Source organism: Hoplias malabaricus, chromosome 4 (assembly GCF_029633855.1).
Source record: "Hoplias malabaricus isolate fHopMal1 chromosome 4, fHopMal1.hap1, whole genome shotgun sequence".
Taxonomy (NCBI): Eukaryota; Metazoa; Chordata; class Actinopteri; order Characiformes; family Erythrinidae; genus Hoplias; species Hoplias malabaricus.
This window is the reverse complement of record NC_089803.1, coordinates 40,179,647-40,192,386: the sequence shown is the minus strand read 5'-3', so window position 1 is coordinate 40,192,386 and position 12,740 is coordinate 40,179,647.

The window sequence follows — 12,740 nt, the reverse complement described above, 5'->3', positions numbered from 1 at the left end:
CTTTCCACTATCACACTTGTGAGATAATAACAGCAGATCTTACTTGCATTTTACTGCAATTCTAGTTTAAGCAGAAAAATCAAGTTTGTAACAAACTGACAACATATATTAATTTTGTATGTAAGTTGTACACTATCTTAGTTCAAAAAATATTTAATCATTCCTGTTAACTTGACCAGGTCATCTTTCACATAATCTCATTCTGTTTATTTAATATTATACTTATTATGAACGAAATGTTTTAATGCAACATGTCATGAGAAAATCTGGCGCAAAAAGCATTTTTAAAAATGACTATCAAAAACCATTTAGCCCTATGATTAGTACACAACCTTTCACATACTGAACTTCACTAAATCCAATGAAACGGTACTAATTACATTCTGTAATGATATCACTTTGTAATTCTGAGCTTAAAATAATCTCTCACGTCAGGTACTTCTGTTCCTTTATGAGTACTGCTTACATTAATAGAATATTGCTCGAATAGGTGGTATAATTTGTGCTGTTCTCTGTTCTCTCACAATTTTAATTGCACAGGAATTTATTTGAATGATAACACGGCCGTTGTGACATCATGTAGGAAAAGTGCAGATGTTAATAGGCCAGGTAACTGGTGCATTGCCTGGCGTTCGTCGTAGAAAAGACATTAAGTGTGAGAGTGTGTGTACAAGTGGCCAATAAAATATTACACAGTAGTATCTAATGTGCGCTAATATAAAGAGAAGAGTCCAAACACTACTTACATGTGGAAAAGGTCCACTGTTATCTTCTGCCATGGTTCGTCTATGCTCTGAAGCATTAAAACGTTCTTTTGGACCGTTCCCAAAGTAATTAAAATTTAGAAGATCTCCAAAAGGTCCAAAATACAACCTTCCTCCTCAGGGAGGCGTGCTCGTTCCGGAAGCGTTACAAAGACCAGTCGAGTGAAGTTCAAAGCAAATCAAAGTATTTATTGGATCCAAGAGAACTAATACATGAGAAAGTCTAATAGCCTTCCCAGTAGAGTTCTGAGTTCTCCTCCCATCTGACTCCACAATTATACCCCAGATGACGTATAGCCTGGTGGTGAGGCGTTTCTAGCTGATTAACATATATTAATATGCATAATTAGACATGTTAGTACTCAGGTTTCTCGCGTGCAAGTTTCACATGCCCCGTGACCCCAAAACCTTAATTCTTAGGTAGGCTTGACAATATACCTTTTATTCCCACACTCCTTTTGTCACCAAAATTTAGAGGAGTCACTAATGGACTTAAGGTCACTGAGATGCCCTACAGTTCAACTCCCCCTTTTGGCTAACAGTTGTAATTTATGTGAGCCTAAGTGCAGATTCTAAACTTGTTTAAATGCATGTCTAAATACTGGTTAATCATTCATATGAGTACATATAAGATACAAGATTTCACAAAATTATAAATGCTTAATTTTAACTAATCATTTAAGGATATTTGTCCACTATCACAAAGTAATAAAATTATTTTTCACAACAGCTCCCACCTCGATGTTAAAAAAAAAAAATTCCCAATTACCTCTGTAGGTGTATTGTGATTGGCCAGGTGTGAGTTCGATTAGATCTACGCCTGTTTGCTCTTCCTCAGTAGCCCGGATATTTCCCTGAATTTCCAGACCTGATTTTTTTTACCTGAATTTCTTTTACCAGAATTTTTTTAACCTGAATTTGAATTACCTGCATTTTTGTACCTGAATTATTTTTACCTGAAATTTCGGTCACCTGAATTTTTTCTCCAAAAATTTCAATAAAATCATTTCAATAACCCTAAATTTCACACACTTTTTTTCTAGACTCATGATTTCAGGGTCAGATTCTAGTGGCACAGATTTAACTCCATGTAAGTTAAGTAATATTATACTGTTTTCCCTTATGCTAACTATATGCTTGTATAAATGTAAACTACTGATTCTTAATATTGAGTTATCCCAGAAGCTCAATGTTGTATTGCAACTTTTCCTTAAATTACCTGTGCTGGATTATAACTAACTCCTGAACCTGTTTCCTATATCTCGGTCATGATTTTAATGTGTGAGCAATCATTTTGTGCTGACTATATGCAGGTGTATTGTTTAATATTTGGACTGGTGTTCGCTAATAAGCATTTAAATTTCGCTTCCACCTTAAGTAATGAAACAGTAACATTAGCTAACTGTTACTGCCAAAGCATTTAGGGTGAATTTGAAAGTAAGACATTTGGACAGGAGTAATTTCAGCATTATTGATATATCAAAGATAGTTGGAAAGGCAGAAGGTAGAGTCTGCCATGGTTTTCTTGCTCATTTATGCGTTTCCATAAAGATTTTAAATAAGGTTTAAGGGGTGTGCAGTACTATGAGTGATGTACAATGTCTTATATATACTTTTTTGTAGACTGTGAGTTGTGTAATTTGAGATGTTTTTATTAGACAGTATGTGAATGTGTATATATATATTTATATACATATATACACACACACATGTATTTATATATATATTGAAATTTTGCAATTGTAGCCATTTGTAATCCAAGAAAAAATTGTGTTTTATAATTTTTATATCCATCTGAACTAACTTAATCACTAAGATTTGTTTTTCATGAAATCAATCTACTTGCATTTTAGGGTTTGTTTTACTATTTGCTTATTCTGTGAAATGTACATTATATATTGTATGTTTAGAATCAATTTGAATCTGCATGCTGGTGTGGTGGAAAATTATGACAGAAATTTATTAACATGAGAGACGGTGCTGCGCGCAACGCTGTTTTTCATCTCTCTACTGACCGTTTCTTGATTAGCCTCTTTTATACCTTTTATATCTCCTGTATTTCTAACACCTTTCCAGACGTGCCCTGTGCATCCCCCTCTATGTATTTGGTCTCAGTTATCCCCCCTCTGTGGTCTGGAGACAAAGGGAGTTGATTGAACGGAAGGTGTCGATATGTTATTTGAAACACACACACACACAAATAAGTCTGCTGTCTCATACAGAGAATAAGGAATAAAACAATATCGGTTTACGCAAGCATGAGTGGTCATTGCTGATTAAAAATATCTCTATTGTTTATGAATCATTTCTATAAACAAATTTCCATCACACTGGTCAGCCAGCTTCATCTCCAGCCATTCTCACGAGTACACTGTGTACACTATTAGTAATGTTTCTGTTCTTTTACACAGAGCTCAATTCTGGATTGAGCTGTTTGTGGATTTACTTGAGCAAGGACACTATGATGGCTTTCATGCACACCAGTGCTTGATTCGTTTCTGTTTCATGGCAGTTCTGCAGGAGGATCTGGACCAGTGCAAGATTCAGTGGAACCTCCACAGTGTTAGACCATATTGGTAATCTCACTGTCCAGGAGGTGTGCCTGATGAACTCTACAGCCTTCCTCACAGGTATTTAATCATTTACAGTTAACCTTTAAGGCAACAGCTGATCATCTTAACAGATTTAAATACAAAATCATTTGCTTTAAGCAGGGAATACACCTGGGCGTACAGGTAATGATCATGGTTGGCTTGTGTAGTGTTGTGAGAGTAATCAGTACATCATCAAAACACAAGTCCATTTTATCCACTGACCAAAGAGGACCACTGTACTTCTACAACTTTTGTCAGTGGACAGTCTCTTGCTCTGCATACTCTCATTCTGCCATCATTCTCCCTGTTATTTACCAGTCATGCCAAAAAGATATTATTTATTTGGTGAATCATTTTTAGCACTGCAGTGACATTGATTTGGTGGTGGTGGGTTAGTGTGTGTTGTGCTGGTACAAGTAGAACAGACACAGCTGGAGTTTTTAAACTCCTCAATCCATCAACCAAGAACATCAGGTGACTCAGGATGTTCACTGATGAAGGACTAGAGGATGACCAACACAAACTGCAGCAACATATGAGCTACGGTCTCTGACTTTATATCTACAATGTAGGAATATCTAACAGAGTGGACAGTGTACGCGAGCAGTACTGCTGTGCCAGATCCACTCATACCTGCACAACATACACTTGTACACCACCACGTCAGTGTCACTGCAGCACTGAGAATTGTTTGTAACCGCTTATCCAGTTCAGGGTCGCAGGGGGGCCGGAATCACTGGGTGCAAGGCAAAACACACATTCCCTCACACCTATGGACACTTTTGAGTCACCAATCCACCTACCAACATGTAGTTTTGGACCATGGGAGGAAACCCATGTGGACACTGGGAGAACACACCAAACTCCTCACAGACAGTCACTTGGAGTGGGACTTGAACCTACAACCTTCAGGTCCCTGGAGCTGTGTGACTGCAACACTACCTGCTGCACCACCCTGCCGCCCAATGAGAATGATTCATTGCCCAAAGCATACCTGTTCTGTGGTGGTCCTGAGTGTTCAAGAACAGGGTCAAAGAGGGCAAACGGGGTATGCAGAGAAAGACATTGACCACCAGAACTACAAAGTAATTCAGTGTAGATCATATTAGACCTCGCATGTAAATACAAGGTATGTGTTCATAATCCAGTGACCGTTCATCAACATACATGAATAACCAATTTGGGCTGCTTTTAGATTTTGTATTGCACAAACGGAGGGTCTTCTTAATTGGACATTTATAACACCATGTTCTTGAGGTTTATGGGCCACACAAACCTTTGAGCATGTTTCCATCAACATACATATAATACCTGATCATTAGTTATTTTTACAATTTTATACTTATTTATATTTAATTTTTTTTAAAAACAATGTATATTTTATCAACATTGTCTTTGGCTGGATAAACTATTTGAATAAACCTGAGCTGAAACATTATTGGACTTATGACCTGTTTATTTAGTGCCTAAAAACTTGATAAACCTTCAACTTTAAAAAACAGTTTTAAATTTATACAAGCATATAGATAGCATAAGGGAAAACAGTATAAAATTACTTAACTTACTCAAAATTAATAATACTTACATGAGTTTTTTTTCCATCTCCCACGTTGTCATGGTGGCCATTTTTGTTGTGGCTTTACAAACTCCATAACTGCCATGCTTTGCGTGCTAGCTTTAGCAATTAGCTTCGTTGATTTTTTGTTTGCAGCAGCAACTTTCTGCGAAAAAACAGCAAATTTCTGGGAAAAAGCAGCACCCCATCTCTGCAGATAGAGGGCTGTCTTTTTCAGATTTCTTTTTTGTGTGCATCAGTTTTCTTTTTGTGCGCATCATTTTTTTGTGTGTGCATCAGTTTTCTTTTAGTGTGCATCAGTTTTTTGTGTGTGCATCAGTTTTCTTTTTGTGCGCATCAGTTTTTTTGTGCATGCATCAGTTTTTTTTGTGCGCATCAGTTCCCTTTTTGTGTGCATCAGGTTATTGTTTGTGCTCATCAGTTTTTGTGTGTGCATCAATTTTCTTTTTTTGTGTTTGCCCTTCAAGGCCACCGTAAAGTTAACTGAAAATTCATTAACTACAGAACTTCAAATGTGGCACGATTATCAGGTTGTAGTGCAAATGGTTATACGAACGATTATAACGTTTCTAACCCTAAATAAATTAAATTAACCTCCTATCTCCTTTTCTCCCTGCATTTCTCACTTCCCCAGTTTTCTTGCTGCAGTCCATCTTTACATAATTACATAAAGAAAATTAATTAGCTCATTCATTCATTGTAACCGCTTATTCAATTCAGGGTCGCGGTGGGTCCAGAGCCTACCTGGAATCATTGGGTGCAAGGCGGTAATACACCCTGGAGGGGGCACCAGTCCTTCACAGGGCAACACAGACACACACACATTCGGACACTTTTGAGTCGCCAATCCACCTACCAACGTGTGTTTTTGGACTGTGGGAGGAAACCCACGCGGACAACACACCAACTTCTCACAGACAGTCACCGGGAGCGGGAATCGAACCCACAACCTCCAGGTCCCTGGAGCTGTCTGACTGCGACACTACCTGCTGCGCCACCGTGCCACCCTGAATTAATTCATGTTCAGTTAATTTTGAAAATTTTAACTTTACAGCTCCAAAAATAAACTACTTCACATGCTTTTTTTTCTCTCTCAATAAATAGGCTTTTATCTTTTTCAATATAACTAGCCCAATATCACTGCTACTCTCTAACAAAGGATTATTGTATGTGGAATCATATTTAAAACACTACATTACACCAAACCCAGCACTGAGATTGAGAATGTATTTTAACCTACTTAGCTAGTACTTTGTCTTCTTAATGTGTTTAAGCAGTTTTATTTATTATACGGAGGGAAGCAGTTCTGTGTGAAATAAAACCCCACAATAATGCTCACATCATCTTGTAAAATACGCCATCAAACCACAAAATTACTAACATTAAAATACTCATGTAAGAATGACTGTCATATCATTTAAAGGTTTTCTATCTCAGGGGAGGAAAAAGCTAGCTACAGTTAAACAGGTTAGCCTAGCTAAAGTTTGGCATTTGAAGAAACGGTTCAATATTATGTAAGTAACAATTGAAAAAACAACAGCAGTTAAATGGTGAGAACATGGAAAATGACTTTCGGTCGGCTCAGAGAAGTTTCTGGCAAACCATCAGGCGACTCAGGAGGGGAAAGCGGTTTTCCACCAACACTGTATATGGTGGGGGTGGGGAATTGTTGACCTCGACTGGGGACGTCATTAGGCGGTGGAAGGAATACTTAGAGGATCTTCTCAATTACACCGGCACGTCTTTCTCAGAGGAAGCAGAGTTTGGGGACCCCGGGGGATAGGCTCGCCTATCACTGGGGCTGAGTTGGCCGAGGTGGTAGGTAAACTCCTTGGCGATAGGGTTCCTCACGGATCTGGATGTTGTGGGGCTGCCCTGGCTGACACATCTGTAACATCGCGTGGACATCGGGGGCAGTGCCTCTGGACTGGCAGCACGGGGGGATTGGCCCCTTTTTTAAAAAGGGGGATCGGAGGGTGTGTTCCAACTATAGGTGGATCACACTCCTCAGCCGCCTCGGTAAGGTCTATGCGGGGGTACTGGAGAAGAGAGTCCGACTGATAGTAGAACCTCGGATCCAGGAGGAACAATGCGGATTCCGCCCCGGTCATGGAACACAGGACCAGATCTTTACCTTCGCTAGGATCCTGGAGGGTGCATGGGAGTTTGCTCAACCAGTCTACATGTGTTTTGTGGATCTGGAGAAGGCATTCGACCATGTCCCTCGGGGTATTCTGTGGGGGTGCCCGGGGAGTATGGGGTACTGGGCTATTTGCTACGAGCTATCCAGTCCCTGTACAAACAGAGCAGGAGTCTGGTTTGATGGCTGGCAGTAAGTCCGACTGGTTTCCAGTCAGAGTTGGACTCCGTCAGGGCTGCCCGTTGTCACCGGTTCTGTTCATAACTTTTATGGACAGAATTTCTCGGCGTAGCCAAGTGGCGGAAGGTGTCCGGTTTGGTGGTCACAGGATTCCATGTCTGCTTTTTGCGGATGATGTGGTCTTGTTGGCTTCATCGAGCCGGGACCTCCAGCTCTTGCTGGACCAGTTTGCAGCTGAGTGTGAAGCGGTAGGGATGAGGATCAGCACCTCCAAGTCCGAAACATAGTACTCAGTCGGAAAAGGGTGGAGTGCTTTCTCCAGGTTGGAAGTGAGATCCTGCCTCAAGTGGAGGAATTTAAATACCTCAGGGTCTTATTTACGAGTGAGGGAAATATGTAGCGGGAGATTGACAGGCGGATCGGTGCAGCGTCAGCAGTAATGCTGGCTCTGTACCGGTCCGTTGTGGTGAAGAGACAGCTGAGCAGAAAAGCAAAGCTCTCGATTTACCGTTCAATCTACGTCCCAACCCTCACCTATGGTCACAAGCTTTGGGTAGTGACTGAAAGAACGAGATCACGGGTACAAGTGGCTGAAATGAGTTTTCTCCACAGGGTGTCTGGACTCTCCCTTAGAGACAGGGTTAGGAGCTCGGACATCCGGGAGAGACTCGGAGTGGAGCCGCTGCTCCTCCACGTCGAGAGGAGCCAGTTGAGGTGGCCTCCTGGACGCCTTCCTGGTGAGGTGTTCCGGGCATGTCCAACGGGGAGGAGGCCCCGGGGCAGACCAAGAACATGCTGGAGAGACTACATGTCTTGACTGGCCTGGGAACGCCTTGGTATACCCCCGAAGGAGCTGGAGGCAGTGGCTGGGGAGAGAGAGGTCTGGGATTCTTTGCTCCGACTGCTTCCCCCACGACCCGGATGGACAGCAGTTAAAAAACAACAGCAATTGATAGAATAACGTACACAACATTAACAATGTTAACTACATTTGGGCGATACCAAAATACTTATGTGTCCTAAAATTAAAGGTTAAACTGAAATACTTACGGAATGAAACTGGTCTCTGAGGCTGGTGAGAGCTGCTCGCACGCCGCGGTCACAGAAAAGAGCGTGAATCTTCATCGTCTTTTTCTTCTGTGTTTTTACAGCAGTTCGCTTTTGCCACCTTCCGGTTTCTCAACCAGAGTTCACTCATTTTAAAGCTGTTGTTCCAGTCCAGTCGTCTTCAAAAACTTAAATAACAATCTACTCCCTTCAGCACTATTAACCTGCACTATTTATCATAATCATTTCTGTCGTTCGTGTCTCAGTCATTACATACTTTTTCTAAAATCTAAACAATATTAACAAAGCTATAACTGTATGACATTTATCAAGTTAAGATGATGATTTTGTTTATTTAATATTTTTACATCGTTTTCCAGACAGTTACCAGTTTTTTCTTTTATTATTAGTTGTATGCCACATACGATTCTGATCAGTGTAGTGTGCTAATTGGAATAGCAATCGCCTCGCAAGCCGACAGTGCCGTGCAGCTGGAATAGGGCCAGATGCAGCATGCCGCATTCACGCCAAGCCTCAACCAGCCAACTGTGCCAACGTGCAGCCGGAATTGGGCCAGACGTGGCGTGCAGCGTTTACGCCGAGACGGCAGCCAGCCGACAGTGCCGAGCCTGAGCCAGAATCAGCCCAGATCTATCTTGCTAGCTGGGTTCATTTTTTAGCGCATCCGGAAGGTTCCAAAAAGCTGCGGGAATCTCCTCTGTATCTTACTCCCGTCCGTAGCGTTCGAAATGGGGACGCGAGCCTATTGTTTCATTTTATGAGAGCCTATTCTTTACTTTTAGCGCATTCAGCAAGTTCCAAAAAGCTGCGGGAGCCTAGTCTGTGCTTTACTCCCATCCGGAGGGTTCTTAGAGGCTGCTCATCTTTATTTTTAGCGCATCCGGTGTTACACCGAATTCTGTTTCTGAATTCTGAGGGCGCTAATTCATGTCCAACATAGGGGTCAGAATCTGTGACCCCCAGTGAATCTACATATGAACCTTATAAACATTCCCAAAGTTTAAGTACATTTATGTAATCAATATTCAGTGGGGTCACAAATTCTTCACAAGGGTCTATACCCACTCTCTTGCTAAAGCAACCAAATCTTTTAAAATATATATATTTGATATTATTTTTCTTTTTTGTATTCACAACATATAATTTATTTTCTTGATTCTAAGAATGTTGTTTGCAGATTTATTTTTTGCTTTTGTTACATTTTTGACACAATATTCGCTCACATAGGAGGCTCACAATCTGATTAGTCAAAAATGTGTTGGGTTGGGTGTTGATGTGTTGGGTCCCAAACCTGGAAGGAATATAACCTTTTAGGAATGAACAGTGTCTCATATCATCCATCAAGTTACTGTTTACATATATTTTTCTTTAAGCATTAAGGTATTTTGACAAATTGTGTCTTGTCTTTTATTTGTTGTTTTAAGAAAGTCATTAGAATGTCAAGACTAGTTTCTATGTTGATTTTCTATCTCAAGTATGCTCCTTAACCAAATTGTGGAAAGAAATTGTAATACTTTGTTATTTATACATTTTTTGTTAAGTTAGCTACTGAAATCATTTATCAAAGAATTATTTCCTGATTTATATTAGATTAAGCTTAATGAATACAAAATAAGCAAAAGTGTAGAAGGAAAAAAAAAAACATTTCCTGATGAGCATGTGGGCACCGCAGACATTTCATAATCTCTATTCCTGAACAAAAGCAGACATCAGACATCCATCACATTCAGCAGAGCAGAACTTATACAGCTACAGAGATGCAAAGCTCTTTCAGACCCCAAGAGAATTATCCACTTCAGGGAAGCATGGGTCCAGGACAAGGAACAGTAGTGGTGACCGTGACTGAACATCCAAAAGACTACATTGTCTGGTCCATGTTCAGTATCTACTTTGGAAACCCTTTTTGCCTGGGACTCCTTGCCTTCTATTTCTCAGTAAAGGTGAGTCTATCAGAGTCAAGGATCAGTATATGTGGCTGTAATGGAAATTAAGCACAGCATCAGTATTACAGTTTGACAATTGTTGTTTGTACATGACTGAAGTTTTTATTCACTGTTTGAATTACTACAGAAACTCATTTTGTTCTTCATTGTCTAAAATCCTAAAAATTCCACTATTCTGCCATGAAAAAAGAGAGAAAACCTAGCATACCCAATTGAGACACTGTTTTTTTCACCCATTTACTGACAAAGGTGCTTTATAAATATTAGACCAGTTACAAGCATGCAAACAGATTGGAGACCAAGCAAATGGTGAGGAAACAAATTAAAATTGTGTATGTTGCCTTTTAAACTTCCACATATTAATTGCTGCTGCTTTAAAAATATTCAGAACAAATGGAAAATTTGAATGAGTGAATGGTAAGAGAAAGTATGGAACAAAAACATCTCTAAATAAAAATGCAGACAGCAAGTTCTTTTCAGTCATTTTTCATGAAGCAACAAAAACATACAAGAAGCCAGAATGTGTTCAGGACACAAATATACCTTACAGAACAGACAAGGGAGAGAGGAACATTTTGAAGTACCCATTTAGCAAACCCTTACACATGGACTAGCTGAGTTCACAATGGGAAAGGATCCTGGATGCAATGGTCTATGGGCTATTAGTAGAACCCAGGTGTGCTGAGTTTATTGTACAAAGTTGGGCAGCCCAGTAAAATTTTGTGTTTAAGTGGGCTGCCCAGGCGAGCCCTACTTTGTGATATTTCTCCTTCGACTACAAGTTTGTTTTGCCACTTTTTGATTACTGACGCTAGATCTGTTCTAGTAAAGGTTTTTGTAACACTGTATATATTTTGCACCAGGGTAGGGTTGGCTGCTATTTGTTTTGGGAGTGGTATTTTGTTTTGTATATATCTAGGGAGTGAGGTAAGACATTGCCTTTTGTTTCCTTTTGTTTTCTCTTAGGTAAGTTAGAGTTGTCTGTGTGTCAGTTAGGTGGGGCATTTTATTTATTTATTTATTTTTTGTCGGCATAAGGCCATCCTGATGTTCACTGGCGTTTGTGTCATTGTAAATATCACATATACAATATATATTCTATTCATTATATTCTGTGTTTCCGTTTGTGTCCTTTTCATCCACATTCACATCTCTGAAACAGTTATTCCTTTCCCATACATTAATCCCAACACACACCTCATTCTGTTACGGCTCAACCCTAGACTGGGTTGTAACATTATCCTGGTTTCATCACTAACCCAGGAGAGCATTCATATGGTCAACATTTAACCAGCGTAGAAAATTGCTAAGCCAGCTGGTCTGCTCGTATTGGTTTGGGGAGATAATAATAAATGGCACATTTTACATGTTTTTCCTATTATTGCATGGGAAATCAACTGATATTTTTTTCCTCATGATAATTATCCAGTGCTTAAGATTAAATATTTATTTTGTAATTTTGCTGGCAGAAGTATTTACCAGTCATTCATGTAATTTCTCTCTCATATCCTTTTAGAGACTGTACATTTAGAATTGTTTCACTTGTTTTTTAAACTCTAGGTCACAGGGTGGGACTGAACAATAAGAAAAGAATAAAAAAAAGAAATTTAATTTTTCTTTGTGAGAAGAGCAAAATATATTAGCTTTCGATCTAAAGGTGAAACTGCATTGTTTATTTCCTCTCACCAAACCAGAGCAGATAATGTTTGCAAAGAATATATTCCAGATTTTACACTGCTCAGACTATTGGTGGCTGCATGCCTTAATTCTTTAAATGAGAAATGATTTACTTAAACAATAAAGAAAAACGTCATTTAAATTTAATTAACTTAATTACTTAATTTAATTAATATTTTTCCTGCTGGCCCAGTCAATTTTTAGTTGATATCACTTAGTGATCGAGAAAACCCAACTCACTGCAAATTAGTTGTAAAATTACAAAAACAGAATGAAGTTTTTTTAAAAAAGTATTGCAGATTTGAAATGCTGTAAATCATAACAACGGAAGTGAACCACAGCATAACTTTTTTTTGGAGGACCCTGAATGATGTTGCAGCTCTAACGCTACCTTTCGCCAAAACAGTTAAACTAGCTGGGCAGCTATTAGCAATTACACATGGCAGTCTAAAATTGTGTGTGTGTGTGTGTTTCAGTCCAGAGACCGGAAGATGTTGGGAGATCTGGAGGGAGCGAGGTCATACGGATCTACAGCTTGCTGTTTTAATGGCTGGGCCCTTGCCCTGTCTGTCATCATCTTCATAATTGTCATCATTGTGGTTGTTACAAGTGTGACAGCTATGGCCAAAAGTGTCTCTTCCTATAGTGGAAATTATTATGGATAACAATAATAATTAAGATGTCTGTAAATCATATCTGTCTGCCAATTCGATTAAAATCTTAAAATTTTTAATTGCATGCTTTGACTTGTAAGCTGTACTTTTATATAATTGTGGTAAATTTGAAAATAAATTATAT